The following is a 25,713-nucleotide window of genomic DNA, read 5'->3' as shown; positions in this document are numbered from 1 at the left end:
ATGGAGTTTTTAAATATAAACTTTTCTCGCCAGAGAACGTAAATAGTCTTAGAGTATGAAAATGAAAACATTTCTGGAACATTATCAAATTTGCAAACTTAGAAACTGAGGTTTTGGAATCTGGTCGCAAGAATTGGAAAAAAAAAGTAGAATCCACAATGAAAAACTAAAATTATAATCCGGTCCGTACTTCTGTGGATATATATATATATATATATATATATATATATATATATATATATATATATATATATATATATATATATATATATATATATATATATATATAGTTAACACGGTTTTTGGATTTGAAACACCCTCGATTCAACAAAGAGGACTTTTCTCAAAATATGTTATGGGACACTATCATCACAGTAGTTCACTGTAGAAGCTTGCTTTTTCAAGTAACATTTATTATTATTATTATTATTATTATTATTATTATTATTATTATTATTATTATTAATAATAATAATAATAATAATAATATCACTTGTTTTGTTTTTTTTTCTTAACAACGCGGACAACTTTCCACTCTTTTCATTGTTGTAACCTTCTGAAATCTCGTTAAATATATAACTCACACAATGCTTCCAGCAAACTAATTATATCTTAATTATACATTGTTAAATTATTATAAAGTTGTGAAGTAGCGAAATAAATTTTAAAGAAAGATGGATATATCAAGCATGCACATATGCATTATTTGTATTGGAAATTTATTTCGCCCTATGAAAACTTTCACATCATATAGAACTTTATGAAAACTTTCACATAATATAGAACTTTATGAAAACTTTCACATCATATAGAAGTTTATGAAAACTTTCACATCATATAGAACTTTATGAAAACTTTCACATCATATAGAAGTTTATGAAAACTTTCACATCATATAGAAGTTTATGAAAACTTTCACATCATATAGAAGTTTATGAAAACTTTCACATCATATAGAAGTTTATGAAAACTTTCACATCATATAGAACTTTATGAAAACTTTCACATCATATAGAACTTTATGAAAACTTTCACATCGTATAGAACTTTATGAAAACTTTCACATCATATAGAACTTTATAAAAACTTTCACATCATATAGAACTTTATGAAAACTTTCACATCGTATAGAACTTTACGAAAACTTTCACATCGTATAGAACTTTATGAAAACTTTCACATCGTATAGAACTTTATGAAAACTTTCACATCGTATAGAACTTTATGAAAACTTTCACATCGTATAGAACTTTATGAAAACTTTCACATCGTATAGAACTTTATGAAAACTTTCACATCGTATAGAACTTTACGAAAACTTTCACATCGTATAGAACTTTATGAAAACTTTCACATCGTATAGAACTTTATGAAAACTTTCACATCGTATAGAACTTTATGAAAACTTTCACATCGTATAGAACTTTATGAAAACTTTCACATCGTATAGAACTTTATGAAAACTTTCACATCGTATAGAACTTTATGAAAACTTTCACATCGTATAGAACTTTATGAAAACTTTCACATCGTATAGAACTTTATGAAAACTTTCACATCGTATAGAACTTTATCAACAGTACACAATGTTTGAATCGAACTATAAAAGTCTCAGTTAAACGATGTATCCATTTTGCTTTAGTCTGTCCTTTCCTTCGACTTCAAAATTCCGATATCTGCTTTCTTTATTAAAATTAAATGTATGTGAAATCCGCATGACACAACTTTGTGGCAGGTTTGTTTCGCTTATTTCGCTTGTTAGCCGTGCTTTCTAGAATCCGGTACTCACAAGAGGAATCGCGTGAAGGTTGCCAACATTTATAAGTGGTGCTATGGTGTCGATTGGATTCAACACCAGTTGTCAGTTTGCGTCGTCATCTATGTCGCCGTTACTATCCTCTACTTTTTTCCATGCAAACTAACAAACGTTTATGCACACAAGTCTTCAGTTCCAATGGCCAACCTTCGAGAAATAATAAAACAAATAAATTTGTGCGGCACACAATTATTTGAAAACGGATCCAATTTTACGTTGCAGCCATTAAATCTGCGAGTTTCACGATGAAAATGCCAATTCATATTTCAACTGTCACACACAGACGGACAGAACCTCATACCAGATGGGTGGATGCAGCTAGAAACGATATTTCAAATTGAAACATAACAGACCAACAAAAATTCCTTTTCATATTTAAACAAGATCGATCAAAGAAAATTTCATTTCTAATTTAAGCATGACCGATTATAGAAAATCATATTTAATATTTCAGTATGACGGACCATACAAAATTGTATTTTTAATTTAAGCATGACAGACAATAAAAGTCAAGCGTGACAGACTATACCAAATGGGATTTGGAATTATAACCTGGCAGACTATAGAAAATAGAATTTAAATTTCACTATGACAGACTATACCAAATAATATTTCTAATTTAAGTATGACAGACTATCAAATATACTATTTAAACTTTAAAGATTACAGGATGATAATATTTTTATTTCAAACATAAGCATGGCAGACCAATAAAAATGTCATTTCAAATTTCAACGTGACAGACTAACAGACTGATCTACATGTCCAACTACGGACAACATATTTTAAAAAGATGCAAACATTACACAACATCTTTCTACGAGTCTAGACTTGTCATCTAATCTAAGAAAATTCAGATGATCTGAACGCCAGAAAATATTGAGCTGCGTTTCTATGGAAACATAGTACGATGCTGTTTTGACGTCCATTAATGGCGGCGTGCAACAAGTTTTAGTATTTTGGGAACGACGTTGATCGCACTTTAACTTTGAACACGACTCAAAACCTTTATTTACAGAATAATTCGGTTTGAAATAAAAGCAAATAATAATACACCAACTTGCATGAATTCTTGTCAGTTGGAGAAAAACAAGAATTGTATTTGCATATTTGTTTTAACAGAATTTATTTAAAAAAAAACGCTTGAAAATTAACAAAAGTATTTTTTAAACTATGAACCTTTTCGAATTTGAAAAAGTACGCTTAGTCAGAAAATTGCTGAAGCAGACGATATTTAAGCAAAACAATCAGATATAGCCGAGGGCAAATCGAAAACTTCCTTTTCATTAGCTGCTACACCGAGATGTAGGGGAGAGTGCCACTCCATTTCCAGGATTACTCCACTTGTTCTTGATTCCCTCCTTATAATGCGGTGTGTTTAGCAAGGGGAACATCAAGTACTATTTTTAAGTCTTTGGTATGACTCGATCGAGAACTGAACCCTGCCCATTAGAAAACACTCTTACCAATTATGCTAGACGATATTTACCTGTCATCAAAATATACTTGAGTTTGTTGTTCGCATTGGTTTCCCCGATACTTTCTCAAATCAGATAGTTGCAAGAGAAACCGTGCGAATGCTGCCAATATCCATAAGTGAAATGGAATCGACTGGATTCGAACTTGGCACACCCGAATCATCAGTCGACGTCATCATCGCTATTCATGTAATAATGTTTAGCATTTTTTATAAATTTACTTTTTTTTTTGTTGGTTTCATTTTACTTCCAAGTTTTCAAAATCAAGCAGTTTCTTTAATGTGGTTTTAACATTTGACATGACTCGCTTGTTGACCAGTTAACTACGATATAATATTTCTATCTTTTGGTCTCTTGGTTTAATTGGATTCACGACAAGAATTCATCTAGTCTGGTGGAATATCCAACTGTATTGTTACTATAGGCAACATTACACTCAAAGAAGATGTATGAATCTTCGTATAAACCAGTATATATATATATATATATATATATATATATATATATATATATATATATATATAGTAAGTTATAAAAATATACATGGCAATTAAGCTACACAGAATATTCCGCGTTTAATCCACGCTAGTATTCGTCAGGCTTATATATATATATATATATATATATATATATATATATATATATATATATATATATATATATATATATATATCCAATTAATTTATTTATTGCGGACTATTATCCTCGTCTTTCTTAGTTGTTGTTTCACGACGTTTCAGCCAATTATTCCTCTGGCCTTCGTCAGGTGGTAACCCCGACAGGATAGGAACTCTGAATCTCCTCACTGCATTCTTAACAATTACTGCCTTCCATAGTTGTTGTCGTCTCATCACGTTTTTGGCCAAGTAAGCCTCTGGCCGGCTTTGGGTAGAATTGAAACCGTTATCTTTAGACAATTCTCACCTGAAACCGTAGCGACAACGTCTCTATCCACTGCGCCGCGGGCCCCGAAGGCCAGAGAAATAGTTGGTCGAAACGTCGTGAAACAACAACTAAAAAACGACAAGAATAATAGTCCGCAATAAATAAATTAATAAATAATACTCATCTCAATAATTCCAATTATATATATATATATATATATATATATATATATATATATATATATATATATATATATATATCCCCGAAACAGTGTTTCATGGTAAACAACTGATGATCCCTTCAAAAATAAATTATTGGTACTATAGTAAATTCGAGAGCGAGTTGATGCAGTGATTGCAGGTGATTAAATGACTTACTGACTAGTTTTCTAACGAATGAAAAAAAATATCTTTTGTATAGTTTTAAAGGTTAAAAACTTCAAATACTATATATATATATATATATATATATATATATATATATATACATATATATATATACTAATTATACATTAATAAATTATTTGAAATATGTGAAATAGCGAAATACAATTTAAATAAAGATTGATATATAAAACACAAACATGTGAATTATTTGTATTAAAAATTTATTTCGCCTTATGAAAACTTTCACATCATATAGAGAGGATTTATTTGAGCTTTGAATACTATGAGATTTTGAATATTTAGTCAGGATTTAATTATAGGGGAGAAGTATCCTCATGGCACGTTGTCCTGAAAAACCCTTGTACAAAGAAACCTTAGGACAGTGTTTAGTAGGCATTTAACTCTTTTTTATGCGTGTGTGTTTTTCGTTGAAAAACATATTCCTATATTTAAAACAAATAACTAATAACAAACAATGCCATTAGATATGTTTCATTTCGATCATTTGGATTACTGTTCTCATTTTGCGCACAATGTTTCGGTTGATGTAACCTCCGACCTTCTTCAGGTGTATCTTGTCGAACTCTGGAATATTTCTGTTGGACTCAGGAACGAAACCAGTTATTTAATTCACATATTCCCAGGAAAAAGTTTTAATTAATTCGTAATTATATTCTTTGTGTCATTCGCATTGAGGATTGAATCTTCAACCGCCAGAAGAATGTCACTCACAACTGAAATATCACCTAGTCATTTATCCGTTACGTCACGGGTCTAAATAATCCAAAGAATACAAATTATTAATTCTCATCTGAAAAAATCAGAAACGAAATTTGTTTAGCAATAAATATGCGATGAAAATATCGGTTTAAAAATGGAAAATATTTGATGATTATGTTTCTGAAGTTTTTAGATGACGCTTGACAATCCAGTCATGGCTGATGGAACGAGAGCATGCTACCTCGTGGATTAAATAAAGTTTTTTGTTTGAAATTCCGTTCAGATTCCTGAGTTTGACCGAAGGTTTTCCGAGTTCGGATGACAGATTTCCGAATTCGACAAGATAACCTAGAAATGATCGGAGGTTACATCGGTTGAAACGTTGTGAAAACAACACTCAAGATGAGAACAGTAGTCCGAAGAATCCAAATAATACGGACATTTGAGTAGTCGGTGTCAAACACAAAAAAGCAATAAACAGTTTTATTGTATGAAGATTAACTTCTGATATTTGTCCTCATCACGACCTGAGTATACCTGGCCAGACGACATTACAGGCTCTTCTCAGATTTCATTGCGATCGCTGCTGACGTCCCCGCCGACGTCTCTGTGTGCGCATTATCGATTTCAACTTTGCAATTGTCCAGCTGAGAAAGTTACGGATGTACGTACAAACGCTGAGACAAACATACAAACGTCGTATTTTTAAAAACTCATTTAATAAACTTTAAGAAATGTTCGCGAAACACATATGATCGTTTTTTGGAGCACGACTGACACGCGCCACCCTGATGGAAAAACATTGATCTATGTTACGAATCAATTTTCTCTCCCTTTGTTTAGTTCACAATTGATTTTTCCAATGTTTCCTTTGGTTTTATTTCTTATGTTTCTTGTCTTTTTTGTTTTGTTTTTTTGCGGCTATAGAAAATATATCTTTGCATGTTTGGGGACGGGCCAATCAGCCAATGTTATTAATTTATGATACGCGATCAAAACGACCGAATTCTGTCGACCAATTAAACCCGCCAGAAAAAAATGCTATGAATAAATCAATCGTTAAGGATATCGATTGATCGAAGAGGCGGGCTTATTTTTTTATTGCAAAGCAAAAACTTTGATTTCTTTTTCTTCGATATCCAACTTCGCACAGAAATGGACAAACCTTTCATCTTAACGTCCACACAAAACACCCGTAAACTCTCTGGCGAGCCACACTTGGCAAAAAGGGACTTCTGTAGAATACGGACCGTGCTATATTTTAGATAGGATTTTCAAGTTAAATTCAATTTTCACAATATCTTTTGTTTATTAAATTGTCAGGTCAAACTAGAGATAGTTACAAAACGCTTTTTCTCGTGTTAAGAATACGTTTATAAATAATAACGTTAAGATTTCAGCACGGTTCGTATTTTACATAAGTACCGACAAAAATAATTAAAGTTAGTACGTAATTTCAAAAAATTTCATACTGAAATAAAATTATCATTTCTATAATTTTACTAGCTGGCCGCCCGGAATTGCCAGGTCGTACAATACGCTTAAACATGATATTTTAATTTATGCAAATTGCATATGTATTATTATATAATCAATTTTCTATTGAATATTATATATGAGGAATAATTTGCCCAATGGACTAATTCGCAAAAGAAAAAAAAATTAAAAAATAATAATGATAATGCCGTTTATCAAATTCCGTCTGTGTTTGTTTACAATATCACGTCAGCTGATATTTGAGCTTGACGATCTTAAACATGGCCTTTCTTCTGTTATAGATAAAAAGAAGAATTGTTACAAGGGAATATTTTATTGAACACCAACCGGTGTAACGTAAAATATTCCCCTGTAAAAATTATTTTTATATTACTATTTACATTTTTAAGGTCGGGTTTTTCGATTTTTTCGATACTTATTGGATGAATTTCTGTACAAAACAAATCTAAGAACACTGCCAGAAATATAATTTACCTTTGTGTGAAATTTGCGAAAGATAGGCTCAGCCGTTTCGGAACCTACGAGGAAAGAACTCATACACACACACACACACAAAGTGATTTTTATATGATAACAGAGGTAGAGATTATCTGTTATGGAAAGAAAGAAATAATTTAAATGAATTCAATGCTATTTTGCGCCATACCTATTAGAGCAGGATATGACATTTCAAAATTTCAAACTCTTAATCAGATTGAATATTGCCCACAATATCTGCACAATTTGAATTGTTAGGATAATCTAATTGAATTTGGGTGCTTGTTAAGATAGAGACAACAGATCGACTTTTTTCTTTTTTAAAAAGTCGTTTTTAGCAAAAAACAATATTACGAATTAATTGTCATGTCGAAAATAGTAATATATCCAAAAATTACGAAAACATATCGAGTAGATAGTTATTTATAGTTATAAGTAATTTTTATGGAAAATTGAGTAAAATTTAATTTTTCTTAGATGTTATAAAGTAGACGACGAAGACTTAACACACAGGGGGCATGACTCGGAACACAAAATTTAGATTTCACCATTATGACTTCCGACATTTGTAGTCTTTAGCAATAGACTTTTTTTTCTTTTTTTTTTTTAACTAAAAACAGAATAGCGGTTGTTCTTGATGAACTTTCGTAATTTTGGGATATATTACTATTTTCCACATGGCAATTAAGTACGTAATATTGTTTTTGCTTAAACAACATATTTAAAAAAATCCATCTGTCGACTAACAAGCACGGAAATTTGTTAAAATAAACTTGGCCTGAAATATAACATTTATCGCTATCGTTTTCGACTAGTAGTTTATAAAAATCGTTGTGGTGTTAACGAAAGCTTTTAGCACGTTATTCCATGGAAAAATGTGTATGAAATTAAACATTTACAGCGCTGGACAAGAACGTTAGCAGGTTACATAACTACAACCAGTCTGTGGTTGCATTGAGACTCCGCACTTCTAAATATCAGTTGAGGAACCGTTTGTGGTAATCAGTCTAAGAAATTAGACCATTTCGGTTGTCTTATATCTGTCGGACTCTGGTATTGATCGTGGGTAGTACTTAGGCCCACCATTCCAGGCCTTGCCGCATTTTTGGGGTTGGATTAAGTTTATTGCTTATTGTCTGAGGAGAATGCCGTCGGAGCTGCTAGGTAATTTTTAATATGTAACAGTACTCCTCCTTTAGGGGCGCTGGGTTGATTCTCATCACCTTCCAACCTTGTGTCACATCTTTCTGCGGTATGAAGCTACGATCAGTGTATACGATGCAGTTCGAAGGCCAAAGATTGTCTGCCCCAGTCTGTAGATGATGAGCTGAACATGAGAACAATTGTCTTTATCGCAAAACGTAAAAAAAAAAAGCTTCAAAATGCCGAGGTATAAATGTACGCTAATAACTCTCTTTCTATATATGGTGTTTTCGTTATTAAACTAACAAATAAATTTATATACACTCATATTTATTTTATGGTGTATATAATTTTCTATATATGTTTATGCTCCACCCCCCCCCATGTCGAGATCCTTATATTTTGATAAGTCTTTATATAAAGAATATATCCATATTCTTTAAACCCATTTTGATATATTTACATATAAAAATAAGTATATATATATGTGTGTGTGTGTGTGTGTGTGTGTGTGTGTGTGTGTGTGAACTTTACACACACACATATATATATATATATATATATATATATATATATATATATATATATATATATATATATATATATATATATATAGAGAGAGAGAGAGAGAGAGAGAGAGAGAGAGAAGAGAGGAAGGGAGGGAGAGGGGAGATGGAGAAATATGAGTGAAATGGTGTGTAGAAGAATAATACTTTTTCAAGATGGTCTACTTCTGATATCTGCGACTTGCTTTCAGCCATCTCCACAGTGAAGTGCCACACCATTGATGGGCTTTTGTCGGAACAAGATGTATAAATCTCAGGTTAGTTTTATATTATGTGCAGGGCTTCGCCACATGCTTGGGAACAAATTCCGCCAACCATCATAGTCTTGCGATTATGAATAGATTGTTTTTATTGTGCAACCACAAGTCGATTTATCAGATTACATTAAAGTATTTTCTAAAATCATGTTTAGGATTCGATTGATATGAGTGTCGTCCAAACTTGTATACTTTTACGGTTCTTTACTGATTAGGGTAGTGCAACTTCCTGTTATCAGAGGAAGCACGACTATCCATAACGATTAGTGAGGTTTGCTTGAGGTTTACTCCGCCAGATCTTCCGTGTTCGTTCTAGGCCTGTACTGACTCTTATTCTTCAGTGGTGAAAAGTAGCGATTCAAACTCAACAATTATGAGTATTCATAAATTTCCAAACTCCCTGGATTTCTGTGGTTGGCATAACAATCAGCCGCATGCGATTATTGTTTTAATTCTCCTCCATTCTGGATTCAACAAGCCTCGCCACAATAGGTCATGTTATGGTAACCCAGAAGTTTGTTCGCTGCGTTTGCCTTCCTTTACTACCAGCATTATTCGACCATTATAACCTAGACTTTTGCTTAGTCACAGAATTACAGCTTGAATTACGTCCCTTCAGCAACCAGTCTTATTTGGTTTTAATTTATTTTGTTTCCATTCCATTAATCTTTATTAGTTTGGCCGGGGTTTCGTGACCACTGCATAGAGTTCTGGCCTTCTCAAGGATTTGTTTCATCCTCGACTAGATTGTCACGCCGGCCTATACAAACTGGAAAAGCAAGTAACAATCGCAGAGCGACTAAAATAAAGCATCAACCGCGAAGTATTTCATAAATGTTAAGTTTTATTGTAGAGATTGTCAAATACCTTTAATTACTTCGAATAACATCACGAGTTTTAAAAATTATTAAAAGAAAGGCAATCAGATTTAGTTAAATGGAGTACGACCAAGTATTATTTGAAATCAGAACAATTTTTTCACAAAATTATTAAATTCAGGAACATTAAATCACATGAAGTCGTTTAAATATTATGTTAAAAAATAACCTTTTTTTAATATTATTAAAAATTCAGAAAACCGTTTAAGTTTTAAATACTTCGACGTGCCTTGTTCAAAAAACATGAAATAAAAACACAGAAATAAATAACGCCAGAACACGAAATGTGAGACGACAAATCCAGTCTGCTCAATCTGTCTGCGATACTAAATCCGTTCTTGAATTTTAGCCGTCTTAAAGTAAAGATGTCCGATCACGAAATAATTGAATCTTCTTCTTCAGGTATCAGGTCTGTTATTACAGACATCAATTATCATTAGAGCTGTGACAACAGCATATTATTTTCATTGTTTTGACTCTTAAATAATACCCGTTAATATCTTACACCTTTTTATACAGACGGGTGTGGTTCTCCGTTGATTAAGTGTGTCTAACTGTGCCGGATATACACCCGAGAGTCAAAAGGATGAAAAGAATATTCTGTTGTCACAGCCCTAATGATCATGTATCTCCGGTCCCCTTTGAATTCGATCTTTCTGATGAGATCTACAGTCGTGTTTCCAGTGAAATTGTTGAAACTTTGAGTGAACTTTGTTGGTTGTCTTCCTCTGCTCTTTGTTCCAGCGATTTTTCGTAACATCAAGATTTTTTCCAAGCCGTCCGCTCGTATTAAATGGCCGAAGAACGCTAACTGTTTGGCGATGACGATATTGAATAGTGACCGGCTGTAATCTGCCTTACACATGACTTCTCGTTTGTCTTTCTTTCTGCCCATGAGATTCTTAAAATTCTCCTTAAAAAATCATATCTCCGCTGCTTCCAAACGACTTTCAACCGTTTTTGTTACTGTCTCACATTCGCAACCGTAAAGAAGAATTAACCATATGTACGGCAAAACATAAGCAAAGATAAAACTCATACAAAATGTCACCACTAACTGAAACTAAACGCATTTCAATCAAACATTATGGATCAGCAAAGATGAACGAACGTTGTTTTATACACTGTCCAATAACAAAAGCTGCTGGTAATCCTTAGCCACTGAAACTGTGGTAGCACATGTTGTATATTAAAAAAACATTATTATTATTATTATTATTATTAGTAGTAGTAGTAGTAGTAGTAGTAGTAGTAGTAGTAGTAGTAGTAGTAAACGGTGAAGAACTTTCATTGTCTGGCATGGACGGTATTGAATAGTGACCTGCTGTACTCTGACTTATGCATGACTTCACCGTTTGTCTTCCTTCTTGTCCATGAGATTCGTAGAATTCTCAATAATGAAATAAATAAAATAAAACTTCAATTTTGTTAATGGTGGAAGAACAGCTAATAAAGAAAGACGCTGCTGTGTTCAACTAAAATAAACTTCAACAAAAAATTCCATTAACGTTAAGAGTTTCTCTTTCTTTTTCTGCTTTCACCTTTAAATCTCACCTGATCAAAGCAATTATTATTTTCTTGTTTTGTGTGTGTTTTATCTCTGGGTGGCGATACCCTGACATGATTAATATTTATTTACCTGTTATCACCGTTGGCAGTGCTCCAAGCACAACTATTAAATAACAGCTACTAGAATTTCTACCCAGGGTAGTAGGAAAGGGTGGAAGGAGGGAATCAAACAGGGTGTTTATCATTCGGTGACCGGCCTTAATAATACCAGGCCTTACCCGGAAATTCAGGGAGCAAAATAATCAATCACAACTAATTTCCACTTTCGGTTGCTAGGTTCTTAATGGTCTAGTACACATATATATAATCTTACTACATCCATTTATATATATATATATATATATATATATATATATATATATATATATATATATATATATATATATATATATATATATATTTCGTATAACAGTTTCATGGTAGACAACTGAAGAATCCTTGGAATAACATTAGGACTGTAGTGAATTCGAGAAAGCAAGTTGATGCGACGATTGCAGGTGATTGAATGACTTCCTGACTAAATAGTTTTCTAACGAAAAATAATAATAAAAATATAAAAATTAAGTAAGTTTTTTTATATAGTTTGAAAGGTTAAAAAAACTTCCAAGAATATGTGTGTGTGAGTGTGTGTGTGTATGTGTGTGTGTGTGTGTGTGTGCGTGTGTGTGTGTGTGATTAAATAAGATAAGAAATCCAACGATAGGATAAAAACAGATGGAAAGACCTAAAAATTCGACGACGTTTCGCCCATTTAGTGCGGGATTATTCAAAAGTGAAAATGTAAAATGCTAACTGAGCATTAATATGCCGCTACACATTCATAAACATGTTTCGGTCAACAAGTTACATGTAACTTGAGATCTCTTCAGGCGAAGTCCGTACTTCACTTTGAATAAGCAACATCGCCTGAAGAGATCTCTATTTACTTGTAAATGACAGACCGAACCGTGCTCATGAATGTGTAGTGACATATTAATGCTTATGTAAAAAAATAAAAAGTACATCTTGCCCTACTCCGGTGTTGAGCACTCTTGCATTAAACTCATTAACCCTTCATTGGTTGCTTCACCTCTAGATAGTAACTATCTCCTGGAATTATATATATATATATATATATATATATATATATATATATATATATATATATATATATATATATGAATAAAAAGTCAATACGAAAAATATATGAATGTTTATATCTTTTCTGTATTTATTTCCTGCGTGTTGACGTTTAGGAATACAAAAAGTCTTTTGAAAAAAAACAAAAATGTTTCCCTCAAAAGCACATCATTTTCGACCGATCCTTCGATCTTCCTCAGTGTGTATATATATATATATATATATATATATATATATATATATATATATATATAAAACGAAAGAGACTCTAAAACAAAGCCTCTGACAGTATAGACACAGCACTCTCGCTCGACACTAGCGCACAAGTTCATGTATTTGGTGACTTTAATGTTCACCACAAAAACTGGCTTGGATTCTCTACTTACTCAGATGCAGTGGGCAGCACAACACATAGTTTTGCTATATCTCACTCCCTATCACAAATGGTTACGTTTCCAACCCGTTTCCCTGACCAGCAAGAACAACAACCATCACTTCTAGACCTGTTTCTGACTACAGTTCCCGAGGATTGTACAACAAATGCTGACAGCCCACTCGGGAACGCTGACCATGCAGTGATAATTGGTAGAAATCGCCCTAAATTCTAGACCCAAAACTGAAGAGTCAGTGCTCAAAACAACGAGATATTATAAAAAGGCTGACTGGGAAGCCATCAGAGATCTTATCAGAGATGCCCCATGGGGAAATATTTTTTCTCTTCCTGCTGAACAGTGCGCAAATGAGACCACTGAATGGTTCAAAACAGCAATGGAAGCACATGTTCCCATGCGGAAATTTTATAGCAAGCCCCACTCTCCCCAATGGTTTATTTCGACTTGCGCAACTGCCATTGCTCAAAGGCAGCATGCACACCGCAGATTTAACCGACATAAGTCCAGTTCAAACAAACAGAAGTACATAGAAGCTAGAAATAACGTTAACACAGAAATAGCGACAGCCAAGAGAGAATTTACTGAAACCACTAAAAAACGCATCGAAGCACAAAAATTAGGAAATCGTGACTTCTGGAAAATCTACAACAGTGTAGTAAATAATGGGCAATCAACAATTCCCCCGCTAACCAACAATCACGAGGTTGTTTGCCCAGCAACCGACAAAGCTAATTTGCTTGCCAGCCGGTTTGCCTCGAACTCCACACTGGACCCTTCCAATCACCCCCTGCCTGACTTTCCTTTGCGGACAGACGCCACGCTAGACGATCTAAAAATCACCCCTGCTCAGGTACATGCTATCATAAAAAATTTTGACACTTCAAAAGCATGTGGACTTGATCTCATCCCAGCTGTGCTATTAAAAAAGTGCTCAGCCGAAGTAGCTCCAATTCTCTCCAAACTCTACAACAAATGCCTTAATGAATCATGCTTTCCAGGCTGTTGGAAAACTGCTTCTGTGGTACCAATATTCAAGAATTCTGGCGAAAGAACTGACCCATCAAATTACCGCCCATTAGCCTCCTCCCACTTTTCACCAAAATATTTGAGACCATAATTAACCATGCTCTAGTCCGGCACCTTACAGACGCTAAACTTCTGACTGACAGAAAATATGGATTTAGACAAGCCCGTTCCACAGCTGACATCCTCACTATAATCTCTGAACGTATATGCCATTCACTGGGCAAAGCGGGGGAGGGCAGAGCGGTAGCTCTAGATATATCTAAGGCTTTTGACAGGGTATGGCATGGGGGTCTCCTCAGGAAAATTAGATCACACGGTATCACTGGTAGAATACTTAACATAATTAAATCCTTCTTAGATAAGAGAAAAATCCAGGTTGTCCTCGACGGTCGTACATCTAAACAATACCATATAAATGTTGGAGTGCCTCAGGGGTCTATCCTTGGACCTCTATTGTTCCTTATATGTATAACTGTCCTCCCCGACAAAACTGCCTCTAAGATGGGTATATATGCTGATGACACTACACTCTATAACAAGCATAACAGGAAAACAAACGAACACATAGCTAAAGAAATGGCAAAAACACTAGAGGATGACCTCCAATCTGTAGTGGAATGGGGACATAAATGGATGGTCACATTCAATGCTGCCAAGACTAAACTGGTTTCCTTCAATAATTACAAGAAACCTTTCTGCCACCAATAGCAATGGCCAGTGACTCATTGTCTGAGAGTACATCTTTCAAACTGCTTGGCCTAACGTTCACAGGAAACATGAGTTGGAACAATTATATTGAAAACATTGCCAGGGCCGCTGCGAAGAAGGTAGGCTCTCTCTACTGTGCTAGAAAACTACTGACACCTGAAAGTATCCTGTATCTCTATAAGGCCACCATTCGCCCATGTATGGAGTATTGTTGTCACATTTGGGCTGGTGCATCTGCTACTAGTCTCTCGCTCCTAGACAAGGTTCAAAAGAGAGTCGCCAATCTGATAGGCCCTGAACTGGCATCTAATCTTCAGCCTCTGTCCCATCGACGAAACGTTGCATCCTTCTGCTTGTTCTACAAGTATTTTAGTGGTGAATGCTCTGACGAACTGCAGACACTTGTGCCCCCACGACGCAGACACCCTCGACAAACCCGACAGGCAGCTAAATCCCACCCTCACACAGTAGAGATCCCTAGATGTAAAAGATCTTTCTACTCCAGTAGTTTCTTCCCCAGAACCGCTAGACTCTGGAATTCCATCCCAGGATCCTGCTCCCCTAACTGTACTGACATGCAGAAGTTCAAGTGCAACGTGAACCGACATCTTGCTGCCCAAATCCCTACATAGTGCCCAGTAGTTGCTGACCCTGATAGTAGCCCCCTACACCTAAGTGGCAATGTGCCTTGTTTGGGGTGAAAATGTAATAAAAAAAAAATGAAAGTTGCATATTTGTTTGGTCAAGCCGAAGTTATATTTAATAAAGGACCGAGCATGATCCAAGTAAGAAGTTAGAATAGCACTTATACTTGACGTGATTCTATGGACCGAACCGAAGTGATACTCATCCTATGCGGGTTGAACTGGCTCTCTTCGAAGGGAAAATAAAATTCACAAGCGATCCCTAGCCGCTTGTATATCCCGGCGAGGAGACATGACGACATTAGGTTTTTGCAGTTCTTACAGATAAGTGTCGTTGTTCTTGTACATTCAGCGCCTGGGATTGCCAAATGGTCACCTATCTGATAATGACCGCGCTCAGCGTGCTTAACTTTGGTGCTTTAACAAGAACCAGTGTGTCAACGTGATTATGCGTACATCGTGATTGCATGTGGCAAATATGCATAACCAAATGTTGTCTATCAGTTTCTCGCATTACTGTGCGTTGCATGTCTACGCCCTTCAGACATGAATCTGCATAGTCTCTATCTTTGATACTCTTATACGTAATATAAGCGATACCACACACACACACACACACACACACACACACACGTGCATATATACATACACACATACACACACGTGTACATATGTACACACACACACACACACTCAGATAAATGTATAAATAAGAGCAAAATAGTTTAATTTATTGATATAATAATTAAATGAATGATTTTTGCGCTACGAAACAGGTGCTGTCAGGAATTGTGCATGTCAACGTACTTAAAGGAATAAATTGTAAGGTGGTCAACATCTTGAAATTTAGAATATAGAATTTTGTCATTTATTTGTGATATGCTCTGTAATTACATTGAACTTCATAAATTAAAGGATTGGTACTAATAAAAAGGATGAAATATAATTGAAAAAAAAAACATACACGTGTGTGTGTGTGTGTGTGTGTGTGTGTGTGTGTGTGTGTGTGTGTGTGTGTGTGTGTGTGTGCTTGCACGTGTATGTATATATGCGTGGGTGAAAGGTTATGGAACGCACATGTTTTAATATTGTTTACTTTTACAAGGAAAGTTGACCGTAATGACATTTTTCCATTTCTAAGTTACACCCTTTTGTTTATCCTATAACTCCCTTTCTTTTACATCTCTCTAACCCCCTCTCTCTCTCTCTCTCTCTCTCTCTCTCTCTCTTTCTCTCTCTCTCTCTCTCTCTCTCTCTCTGTCTCTCTCCCTGCTTCTCTTTGTGTTTGTCTGTCTCATCTATCTATATGTCTATGTCTCTCTTTCTGTATCCCTCTCTTTGTCTCTTCCTCTCTCTTTCTTCTTCTTTCTCAGCCTCTTTCTTTCTCTCCCACGTGTGTGAATGTATTAGACACGTCATTGACTTCATATTAATGTATATTCAACCCACGCGCAAGAACTTTCAAAAAACCGTTAGAAACGAATAAATAAATAATTTCGAGCAGTCCACCCCTTTTTTCTTTATGTTTATTTTATGGTTACCTTACCAACTGCGGAGGCCTTTTTCCGAGATTAACCTCCTACCCACCGGGACGTCCGTTTTTCCAATTGCCGGATAACCGGTTCTTTTACGATCCAGTCCAACTTGTTCGTCCAGTATTCGCTATTATTCCATCTGTAATGATTCGATTGCAAATATTCTTTGTTTTCTAACCAGTTAGATCAATTAAAAAATCACGATTGATTCTCCCTTCCACCTCTCCCTCGCCCCCCTCTCTCTCTCTCTCTCTCTCTCTCTCTCTCTCTCTTTCTCTTTAATAATTCATTGCACTTTCATGGTATCACCAATCATCAGAAGTGTCTCTGACTGTAATCAACCCATTGATGCCAGCCAGAAACACTCATAACGATCAGTAAAATATTTAAATAAAGTTCATTTTATTAGCGTTTACCACAGATATAGCTCTATCCTATCGGTTATCGAACCTTCTATTTGTTCAACGTAAGAGGAATTGAATCTTTATAAGTATCAGTATCGCATAAATGTAAACAAATGAATATTTTAGGGGTTTTTTTCTACTTAAAGAAGACATTCGTCGGCCCAACTTTGAATCTCACTGCGTCTGGTCATACTGATGCGTCTTAGAAAAACGAAAAATATTTTTGTGCATGACTATATATATATATATATATATATATATATATATATATGTGTGTGTGTGTGTGTGTGTGTGTGTGTGTGTGTGTGTGTGTGTGTGTGTGTGTAATATGAATGAAAGATGAGGATGGATAAAAGCTATATATAACTTTATTATAACATCAGAACAATAAGTAAATGGGGAAAATTAAGAAAAATTCTCTTTAGGTCATGGCATTTCGAAGGTAAATGTTTCTCATCAGAAAAAGGCAGAATGATTCAAAATGAAAATATAGTTATACTTATTGAGCACTTTCTATAAGTGCTGAAAGTTTATGGGATTAACATCATTTATGTATCTATAAAAGTGAACGTGTCTGTTTGTCTGTGTGTCTGTGTACATTTTCCTTCGCAATAACTAATTTTTAGTCTACGGACCTGAAATTTGATATACAGGGTACTGAGATTTGGGAAAATCTATGTGATCGGTGTTCGGTCAGAAATTTGGCTATTAAGGGGTCAAAGTTCAACGATTTGAGCTTTGAGAACTCTACCAAACTCATCCGACAGTAAAAATGGCTTAATAACATTTCGATAAGAAATGAGAATGAACAAATAAGATAATATGGTAAAACGTCATTAAAAGTAGGTACACACATATAAGTGTAAATCGGAAGTGTAGTACATGGCTTACGATTTACCCTCGTATTTTTGTACCTACTTTTAATTACTTTTTTCCATATTATGTTATTCGTTCATTCTCATTTCTTAGTTAAATGTTAAGCCAGTTTTTCTATTTACAATATATATAATGTTATTTCCATGAAAATTCAGTACTTGCAGAAACTGCTGAATAACAAGCATAAGACTATTATAGAATGAATTTCTTTATTTATACAAATATCATTAGCTACATATGTGCATATATGTTTCAGTGGCGATTTCTTCCGAAACACATCTTTAGGCCAAATCCTGAGTTTAATTGCAAGACTCGGCCTAAATATATTTCGTTTTTTAAGAAAGAGCAACTGAAACATATATACACATATGTAGCCAATGATGTTTGTAGACATAAACTCATACTATATATATATATATATATATATATATATATATATATATATATATATAGCGTATGTACTAAGGTAGCATTCTTTCATTTAAGGAAACCAAACATTATTAATCATAAAATAATTCATTTACTGGATTGTAACTTTTTTAAAATTTTATATTGATCTTTTTGTGTCTCACGAACGTTTTCGGTTCTTCGTCGAATCATTTTCAAGTAACGAAAATGAATAAACAAAAAAAAAAGGAGAGAGAGAGTGACAGAGAATTTCTTAAAGCAACTGAGACAAAGCAGACGAACTCGGAAATCAGAAGAACGAACCGGTGCAGTTCCATGAGAGACATTAACAATTTAAATTCCGGGACGCCAGGATTATCGTCATGGAATAAAATTGTATTACGTTAAGCAATACAATTTTATTCTGTTACATTAATCCTGACATCACGGAATTCAAATTGTTAACGTCTTTCCTGAAACAGTGTGAACACGTCCTCTTGGCCTCTAACTGATTCCAAACACCCGTTTCACTACTACTTTATGAAATTCTCTTCTTTTCCTGGACTTTTTTGTGCGCTTGCTTTTTCACCTGATGATGATTCTACGAAGTATCGAAAACGTTCCTGATACATATGGAACACACATAATTTTTAAAAAATGTTAATACAAAGAAGATAAGAAAAATCGGAAAAATTAATCACTATAATTAAGCAGAAGCTTTCTGTTATTTCTAACAATGTTTGCATAAATGAAAAAATGGTTTCCTTAATACACAAAATATATGTGTGTATGTGTGTGTGTTTCACAGGCAAAGACTAAAACAAACAAAATTCACGAGGACCGCACGAGAAAAATAGTTGTTATGCTTAACATAGCCGCTTTCTTTCAACGATCTTACGAGAATTAGTGCCTCAACGTTGTCATTTTTAGCACACACACACACACACACACACACACATTATATATATATATATATATATATATATATATATATATATATATATATATATATATATATATATATATATACAGAGAGAGAGAGAGAGAGAGAGAGAGAGAGAGAGGATAAAATACACGATATATCATAAGAAGAAATGCGATATATATTAATTATTGAACACTTTCTATATATCTTTTATTTGTTTTAATTAAGCATTAATTGCCCGCTAAACATTTATGAGCATGTTTAGGTCAGTCAGTTACATGTAACTAGAGACCTCTCTAGGCAATATTTCTTATCCAAAAGCTGATTACGGATTAATCTTTTGTATAAGCAATATCGCCCAAAGACGTCTCTAGTTACTTGTAACTGGTTTACCGAAACATGCTCTTGAATGTGTAGAGACATATAAATGCTTATGTTAAACAAATAAAAAAAAGTATATTCTGCCCTACTTCGGTATTGAGCACTCTTGTATTAATCTCGTTAAAACTTCATTGATTACTTTGCCTCTGGAAAATATTAACCTGGAATTATATAAGGGAGGAAACAACAGCGTTGACATTAGTTCCCGTAAGAAAAGCAGCGATGTACGTTACTTGGCCTTTTGGCCAAGATCAAAGTGTAGTATCTGTTCCGGCAGATACTGCACTTAAGATAATTTGTACTAGTCAATGGAGGGGAAACCCTCTATACTGGGACAATTATTATTTTTGGTAACCAGAGTGACCCCTTTTAGGGGAGCTGGTTTTTACCTCACATTAAAAACGGCCTTGTGCCTAATTTGCTCAGTGGGGGAGCAAATAAACACCATCTATTCTTCAGATGCGGCACTTCCATTTCTCGTTCTCTTTCAGTGGAGGAGAAATCCTTCACGACTGAGACAATTTTTATTTTTTGTACCTTTTCTCCACGTTAAAAAATGACCCTGGTGTCTAACTCTGTTCCGTGGGGAGAAATTGAAAATAGGTACTAATGATCTCTGAATGGCCATTTGCGAAAACAGAGTGTTGCATGTGAAATCCTTGTGTAGTTCCGGTAGTTCATCACCAAAGTATGACAGCCGCAATCCAGAAAATTTAGATGAAAAAGTTCCATGCGAAATCCGCTGGTCTAAAATGTTGTCAAAACAATATTCGCTAATATCTTTAGCATCGAATGGTTCTTTTATTTTTGGTAAATAATTTAGTCTGAATCTTTCAGATAAATATTGATAATTTGGATTATTTAGGTTATTCAGGCTACTGTTCTCATCTTGAGTGTTATTCGCATAATGTTTCGGCCGATTTAACCTATGACTTTCTTCGGGTGTACCTTGTCTCTTTGTTTCTTTGTCACTGATAGATTTCTTCCTACAAAATCGATATTTGATTCTAGTTTGTCAGTTTTTCTGGTGGATCATTGCAACATGTTCAGAAAGATCAAATGTAATTCGATTTAATTTCTCCCAGAAAATATTTTGTCCCTGTTGGGATTATTTTCAAGTGACCTCAATCTTAAAAGGGGACATAACTCTGCATTTATCCATGCAGAGTTTTTTTTTTTTCTTTTGGTGCGTATAAAAATAATATTTTAGAGAAAAAATCTGATATAAGATTTCAAAAAAGCAAAGAAAATTGCAAGAAAACAAACAGCCGGGCAACGCCGGCCAGAGACAGCTAGTAGACAATAGTCAATCTTAACTCACGAACAATGTTCAAGGTTGATCTCGTTACAGTCTAAACACTCATGCCTAATAGCTTGTGTGTTGGAATCGCTTAATGGGATACCTTTTGTTGTGTGCCGTGCGTCTTTCGATTTGTTATATTTTCTTTTAGATAGGTTCGTTTCGCCTTTACATTGCCGTTCCATGTTTTTTATTGTCTTGTAATTGTTTTCGTATTTCGTCTTAATAAATCACTAACGTAGAAGACACTTGACATGTTAACGATTACTTTTGCATCGCTTTTAGATGCGCCCATTTTTATGAGAAGCTCTGGCCATCTATCCGTCTGTCACACTTGAATCACAAATAGCATTTCTATCACTAAGCATGCAAATTGCCCGAACGCACTGTATTTGAAATGTTCCTAAGTGTTTCTACAAAAGGCTTTGTCCGTCAATGTCACTTCCGAACTTCTTGAGGTATATATTGTAGAAATCTGGAATCCGTACAGAATTTATCTAGTCCACAGGTGTAGTATGTTCTTGTTGCGTCAGCCATGCTACCCCTGTGGATTAAGTAAAAGGTTCTTTTCCAAATTACGTGCAGATTTCCGATTTCAAAAAATGAATTTTTTAAGACAAACATTGCATTAAGGTAGATTAATATTTTGTTTATTTTGATGACAGAATTGAGTAAAAAAAAAAAGCAAATGTGTGTGTGTGTGTGTGTATGTGTGTGTGTATGTGTGTGTGTGTGTGTGTGTGTGTGTGTGGTAAATTGAATCACAAAATATAAAATACAAAGTCACATAAAACCATCAAGTAGACTAATATTTCGCCTCCTTTATTAATAAAAGCTTCTTCAGAGTAGAATATGCAGTTTCTTTTGTTTTGGATGAATTTTTTTTCAATAAAAGCGAAAAAAAAACTGATTGTATATTTTACCTTGACTTTTTTTTTTTTAATAAAGCATAATATTAGTCTACTTTTTTCTGAAACTTTGTCTTTTATCTTTTCGTGGTTTGTCCAATTTTCCATTGTATTTTTCTTAGACATTCTCTCTGATATTAATTTCGATCCAGTAGTGGACATGATGTTTTCCACTTAGCGCAATATAATATTCTTTCCTGAAAAGAATCGAATCCTCTCGATTATCAACATTGTAAAATTTACAAATGAAAAATACCTTTAAAGCGACATAATTTTCCCTACTGTACGTAGGAGAAATTATGTCACTTTAAAAACTGGAGTTAGACAACTGACACAGCTGGTCACAATCATAAATGGACTGGCGTTTGTGTTTAGAATCTCACAGTTCATGCATTTGCTATTTCTAGCCACACTGATGAGCCGTTAAATGACTAAACAGCTGAATGGGCCAAGTTCATGAGTATTTTAAACACTTCTATTTCATCATTTTTATTTCGTTAATTATTCCATTGTATTATCAGTGTCGTGTGATTTTGTTTAGACTGATAATGTAACCTGGGGGTTCATTCTTTCGTCGAGAAGTGGGGAGCAGCTCGGGGAGGTGTGTTGAGGTGAGGAGTGACCGGGGTGATGCGTACAAATGAAGAAACGCTCAATTGTCCACGTGAGAATAATCACAATAAAAAAAGAGTAAATTAAAAAAAAAGGGCGTTCTTTCTGTGTTTGACCCTCTCCCACCCGGTATCGGCGGACGCACACACATCCTATAATTATGTCTAATTCGTGTGTAATCTCTGTTTTTGTTTTCCTTGAAGAGAGCCTGAGAAAACCGGTCAGTGACACAAAGATTAGCAATTAGAAAACAAAAAATACGTTTAATGTTTGGAATTGAAAAATGGAAAAGGAGGCGGAGAAAACGGGTGGTGGCGAAGAGGGGGGGATTAGCTTAACTCGACCCAGAAGTAAACAACAACAACAAATGCGAGCTGAGGGTGGGGGTGAAATTTTTTCATACCTTGAAAATCAGCATCTAAAACTCTGGATTTTAATTAGAGTTGAACACATGTAACATAATAATACACGACACAATCTACGCTAATACATCGGTTCTTGTTAGATCACCGCAGTTAAGCAACCTTGAGTATGGTCAGTATCAGATGGGTGACAATTTGGGAATACCTAGACGCTGTCTTAAGGAAGATTTCGACAACTCTCTGCAGGAATTGCAAAATCCAAACGTTGTTATCTCCTCTGCCTGGGATATACATGCGCTTGTGAATTTGGTATTCCCATGAAACTTCCCACTCTGAAGAAAGCCAGTTGAACCCCTCCTGGGGTGAGTGCCTCAATTCACATAGCTACATACATAGCCGGGTTGTTTTTCAACCCCGAGTGTGCATTCGCTCCAGTGGCAAAATCAACTGATAGTAGTTGCAGTGGTGATGTGGCAGTTAAAGTTACCATCTTCTCCCCTCTCTGTTTTTGCTTACTTCTCAATAACAAATTTTTTCATCGACCTTGTTAATAAAGAAACGGCAAATACAATTGAGTGCTTTTGTTGTTAATTTCTGGTATTTTATTCTTTCTCCAGAGCATACACGCAAGAAACGCCCGCATCAGGAGTGGAGAGCAGCTATCCAAAAGCCCAACTGCTCTCTCTTGTGATCCAGGCCAAAGAGGCCGATAACATATTCTCATTCGCCACGTTAACTGCGCTGCTTTCTGTGTTCATGGCGTCATTTCTAAGACATGTAACTGTTACGATTTCTAATTAGAAGAGTCCACTTTGCCTAATTTGGGGGGAAATTTACGATACGCAACATTCAGGATTTAAACCAATTGAATTGAAATTTCAAGACGTTTTATAACCCCCCTCCTAAATAAATGATATAAATTAGACGATGGTATGAAAATGAAATGAATCGTGAAGTGTCAAAGAGGATGAAAAGACTAAGGAGGAAAAGCAATAATGAAAACTTCATTAGAAACTTATTGCCAGCTAAATCTCAGAGAAAATCAATGGTCGTTGCCAGCAAGAAATCAATGGTAAGCAGCTATTGCGATAACGCAAATTCATTTGCAATAGTAATTGAAGAGTTAGTTAGTACTGAAAATCTGGCGAGGTTTGTTATCACTCAGACTCTGGAGAATACCATTGATGTTGTTATTAGTGGGGAACAAATTCTTGATGAGCCGTTCCCTTAAGTAATCCAATTTAACAAATTTTCACTACCAACGATTCCTACAACATTTTACCATTTACTACTGTACACTCATTAACTCTGATCCTCAAGTGGCCCCTGGGTCTTCATAAGTGGCGACTCCTTTAAAAAAAAAAGAATCAATGATGATGTCCCATGTGGGAACTCCTAAAGAATGCTGAATGTGCCGACTACACCGAATGGCCCCACATTAAATAATTTTGAAGGGTTTAAGAAGACCGAGGAGGGAGAGCACAAGCCAGACCTCGACTGGAAGAGTGCAGAGAGAACTGGGGACTTAGAGGGGTATTTTGTCGCACAAATCACAAGGAATACCAATGGTAAGCGCCAACGCGAAATCAATGTTAAGCAACTGTTGAGATAACGTAAAGCCACCTGCGTTGATTAACAAGATAGATGGAGGGCACTTATCATCTAGGGAGATTTGTTGTCACTCAGAATTTAGGGAACACCAGAGAAAGAGAGAAATCTTTGATGATGGCCTGTATGAAAACTCCTAGTGACTACAATAATAATAATAATAATAATAATAATAATAATAATAATAATAATAATGAAGAAGAAGAATTTAAAAAAAACTATATAAGGTTGGTGCAAAAATAATGTCATTTTTGGCGTTCAACTTCGTCAAAAAACATTAGTTTGGGACGAATCTAATATACAGGGTGTCCGTAAAGTTACTATACAGGCTTACAAAGTTAGCTTGCGTGGCATGCTTGATTAAAGAAACCTGTAAAAAAAAATAAATATTAACTATTAATACAAATATAATACAATAAAACAATAAGACTGTATAGTAACTTTACGGACACCCTGTATATATATATATATATATATATATATATATATATATATATATATATATATATATATATATATATATATATATATATATATATATAAAGAGAGAGAGAGAGAGAGAGAGAGAGAGAGAGAGAGATGTGCTCGCACGCGTCAATTGTTTGTACTAATGACTTCAATGCCTTCCATTGGTTCTTTTTATGAAGTTTAGTTGGTTCAGGCTGAGAAAGCCAGGTATGAATTGGTTTAAACTTGCAAATTGTTAAACCCGAGTCAACTTGTCAAAACATGTGTGAAAAGCTGATCTCTTTTACGCCTGCCCTGCAACAAATTATTATTATTAGTAGTAGTAGTAGTAGTAGTAGTAGTAGTAGTCACTAGGAGTTTTCACAGATACCATTATTAAATATCCT

The 25,713-nt window shown here is 34.7% G+C and overlaps 1 protein-coding gene across 2 annotated transcripts in view; it reads left to right on the top strand.

Annotated features, from left to right (window-relative positions):
• The window catches only part of LOC145248360 (60 kDa neurofilament protein-like), a 104,586-nt gene that overhangs the window by 2,052 nt on the left and 76,821 nt on the right, over positions 1-25,713 (top strand). The window lies entirely within an intron of this gene.

The sequence above is a fragment of the Euprymna scolopes genome, chromosome 26 (genome assembly GCF_053919585.1).
Source record: "Euprymna scolopes isolate OS-2025 chromosome 26, ASM5391958v1, whole genome shotgun sequence".
NCBI lineage: Eukaryota > Metazoa > Mollusca > Cephalopoda > Sepiida > Sepiolidae > Euprymna > Euprymna scolopes.
Note: the sequence above shows the minus strand (reverse complement) of the source record. Positions and strands in the feature narration are given on the sequence as shown.